Below are 4,561 nucleotides of genomic sequence, written 5' to 3'. Positions count from 1 at the left end.
GTCATCCTGTGCGGGTTGGGGAAGGCAATGGTCGTCGGCATTGCACTTCGCCGCTCCCAGGAGGACAACTCCAGGCCGACGGTAGGATCTGCCTGGCGCGACTCCATAGCATCAACGCATCGGGCGCTCGGATTCTCCAGCCCTGGATCAGCGCGGTCCCGAGAGCCTTCAATCTATCCTTCCCCATTACCGCTTCCGCATAGTATGAGTCCCACCGGGACCGGTGTGCCCGCCATGGGAAGGTGAGATAAGGGCGGCGGATGTGGCGGCGCAGGCGGACGCAAAGGAGGAAGATATCTGCGCCCGTATTGTAAAGAAGGGACAGCGGAGGAACACGCGCGCTCTCGCCCAAGAGCAGAATTGGGGGGTCCATGAAATGGTCGGACTGCCACCCAAGGAGGAGAAGGAGGACAACGACGGGTCGGGCAACTCCAGCAACGAGCAGTTCTGGCTCGATCCCTACTGCATTGTCGGCCGGTACTTCCGCGATAAGGACTGCAAGGGCGCTGGGAAGTGCAAGAACAATCACGGATGATCTTCTCCACCATAGCCAAACATGTCAAATTTTAGTAGTCCGATGGCATGTTAATGGTGTAGTAGTCGGACGATGTATATAATGCGTTGACGTAATTTTATACGTTAGTGGTGATCTTCTCCACCTTATACTAGTTTGCGTGGATTTAAGATATGATAATTGAGGTGTCTAGTTGTTTGAAGAAAAAACTGAGACTCGATTGGTCAGTGCGGACACATCGTGAACGTTCGAGAGGTTGAATTTGCCAAGTCCGTCTGTAAATGCTTTACGTTCGATCTCATCGCATACAAACAAGCCGGAAAAATGACCGCCCAAAAGCCGTGGCGTTGGGGCAAGTATACGTAGTACGGGTGCTTGGGGTTCCGACGAGCCGGCATGGCGGCATGGGCGTCGGTTTGTCGGAATCTCGCCGCAGCGCCGATGACTCGAGCCACACCCACACGTACCGATTGCTTGGTTGGGTCCTGTAAACGAGTGCACTGCATGTGTGCACGTACAGAGGCCGTCGTCGTCGATCGCGTGCCACCTACGGAGGGCACCAAATGCTCCTGCAGCGTATAGACGAGGACCTTCATCTTCTGCAGGAGATAAGTTTTTGTTTTCTTTTGAAAAAGCAGGAGATAAGTTTGAGGTGGCGGTGGACAGCTACTGCGTTGACAAACATATCCAAGTCCAAGCACAAGAGCGATGACTGCCTTGCAGCTACGTACGCACAGTAGCCGGGACAGGGACGGGGAGAACGACCATGTTGTTTAATCCCAGGATGACGACACCTCTTTCACGTTGCCTCTGGAACAAGCAAAGTGGTGCTCGAGCTGATTGTAGGATGACATGAACTGAAAATGGACGAACAAGGATAGGCTGGGGCCTCAAGCAGCTAGTCCCCGTATCTTATACGTTGCTTTGCGTGTTTGAACCTCTGTATTCCGTCATCAATGGTAACGGAATCCGTCGATGGTCGCTTCGAACTGGAATAAGTTTAGTTCGTCGTGTGGGAAAGACTTTTTTCAAGAGTACACCAATGATGTACTTTAGCGATCTAAACGCTTTTATATTTCTTTACGAAGGGAGTACACATTTTTATAGAAGGCAGCAAATGAATTTACACGAGAGTCCTTGACAATGCCATGCAATCACACTGACTACACCGCACCGAAGGATGATCTAAACTAACTACTCAGAAAAAGCTCTGTACACCGCACCGGCCACCTTTCATGCCTTCAACGCATCTAGAATGTGGTCTACAAGGGCGATGATCAAGCGATGCATGTCTCCGTTGTTGCAGACCCAAGCATTTCGAAGCTTCCATGTCTTCAATGGCGGAGCTCTGTTAGAATAAACCCGAGGCATACCGTCGATCATCCGAGGACCAAGCAATCAACCGAGCACGACACCGAGATTTGTTAACGAGGTTCACCGATATGGCTACATCCCTGGGGCTTGACTATGGGCACTCCTCCCCATGACACCGCTACAATACCGCACCCGGTCGCCCTGGACACCGGCACATGCCGCCGGCTTCCCCTGCGTTCCGGTGCTATTATGTTGGCATAGGTTACATCGTGTGTCTACCCTCGCTATATAAGAGAGGCCTAGGATACAAGTGTCCTACTAGGACACGACTCCACATCCTATGTAAACACGATACAACTACAAGTCTAACTGTAACCTACCTTGTATACTATATTCGACACAACTCTAACAAACTTCACCTTGGCGAATATTCTCCACCACCTTGAGTTCGTCAATGCGTCAAACTTCCATGTACATTGGACTTGAGCTTATCCCATGAGTACCGCTGCTACTCCAAAGACTCCATGTGACTCCACCTGCAACTTGTAGTCCCTTTATTTTCTTGACCACAGTCAACACTCGAGCAAAATTAAGTTCCTTGTTACTCTAGTCCGTGCTCCCAACTTCCAGAGTATCCGTCAACGCCATCACACACCGATCACTGACCTGCGTGAAAATGAATAACTCACATATTGGGTGTCACACGTAAGAGTTACCTGAACTCAACATCACCGCTCCTTTCTTAACCGCCTGTCTGAAAGTTGAAGGAATTTCACCGTTGCTTGTAGTCATCCCGAGTCAAATTCGCAGTTGTCTCACCACATGTATGACCACCAGAGCCCTGGCCCGTCTCCATGCCTCGTGCGTACCGCACACCTCGCCGCTATTACCGCGGCGAGCCTCCGCTGTCCTGGTCGAGTCTCAAGGGTCGCGAAACCACTCCACTCAACCCCCACTGCAGAGTACCACCGATCATCACCGACCGATGACGAGTTTCACGCTTCCATCAGACCACTGGGCTCCAGCCCGAATTGCGTGTCACTCGCTTTTCCTGCTGAATAGGCTTCGACTCTCTGTCGACTTACGCCGTAGCCCCTCAATCCAGCTCCACCTTCAACATGACTCCATGGTAGATGATCAGTCCACCCACGCGCCTCATCGACTTCAAGCTCCGTGTATACACCACCTTGAATCAATCCCGCGCCATAGTCTTGTCGAAGCCACACAAGCCCTTGGGCCTGCGCCACGTGTTTCCACGCCCAGAAGTCGGCCACCATCAGCATCACGCTCCTATGTCGCCGTCGCCGATCCCGCACCGTCTTCTGTACCAACCGACTTGCGTCGATCCGTCAGACTGACAAGTCTGACCCAGCCGAACTACCCCGACTGCAACCATCTGCAACTCCTCACAGTCCTCATCGTCCGTCTGGCTTGACATCCCGCAACGCCTTCAAGCATCCCTGTTGCGCCAACAAATTTTCATCATTGTCTGCCATAACTCAAGGTTTTCAATTCTGTCGAACTTCTCCACCTCAAACCTGGTACCCGTTGGCTCCATAGTTCTTTGTACAGCCGACCTGTGAAAAAAAAAATTACCGAGCACTCTTTTCGTGATCCCCAAGTACAGCAAGTATACTAGTTGCAAATCCAACAGGATGGCTTCTGGTCTTCACGTGGAGTAGCTCCCTTGCATAACTTCAGATGCTAGCTTTGCTTGCCCAAGTCATTGCCTTCTAACGATGGATGCTTTTCTTTTGAAGTGTGCCTTGATGTTTGCACGTCCGCGTCACGGCCACGGGGAGAACGCCTCTCCTCCAGGGACTCGGTCCCTTTTTTTATTTCCAAACAAATCCACACGATGCCTTGCTTCAGCTCCCTTCCGCGCAACGCACGCGCATGTGTGAACACCACAAATCACCAAGCCCATCACACAGAGAGCTGCAGCGCCGCTGGCCCAGCCCACTAGCCGGCCTCGGCCTCGACTTGTCAATGCCACGCGTATCCGCGCGTACGGCCGCCGCCTCGCTCGACCGCATCGACCGCTCGCAACGCCGTAATCCGTTCCCGCCTGGGTTGCCACACACGCCACCAGGACCGATCTGGATTGATCGACTCGGCCGACGCCAACAGCTGCTGCCATAAGCACACGTGCCTTCTGCTGATCTTGCTTTTCTCCAATTTCGTCGAGAACCACGTCCATAGCCGGCTGCATCTCAAACTCAATGTTTCCTCTATATCAACACGATTAGCACCTCCGAACAACCTAGCTCATGATACCACTTGTTAGAATAAATCCGAGGCATACCGTCGATCATCCGAGGACCAAGCAATCAACCGAGCACGACACCAAGATTTGTTAACGAGGTTCACCGATATGGCTACATCCCCGAGGCTTGACTATGGGCGCTCCTCCCCATGACACCGCTACAATACCGCACCCGGTCGCCCTGGACACCAGCACATGCCGCCGGCTTCCCCTGCGTTCCGGTGCTATTAAGTTGGCATAGGTTACATCGTGTGTCTACCCTCGCTATATAAGAGAGGCCTAAGATACAAGTGTCCTACTAGGACACGACTCCACATCCTATGTAAACACGATACAACTACAAGTCTAACTGTAATCTACCTTGTATACTATATTCGACACAACTCTAACAACAAGGGCGATGATCAAGCGATGCATGTCTCCGTTGTTGCAGACCCAAGCATTTTGAAGCTTCCATGTCTTCAATG

This window comes from Triticum dicoccoides, chromosome 3B (genome assembly GCF_002162155.2).
Source record: "Triticum dicoccoides isolate Atlit2015 ecotype Zavitan chromosome 3B, WEW_v2.0, whole genome shotgun sequence".
Taxonomy (NCBI): Eukaryota; Viridiplantae; Streptophyta; class Magnoliopsida; order Poales; family Poaceae; genus Triticum; species Triticum dicoccoides.
This window is presented reverse-complemented; position numbering follows the sequence as displayed.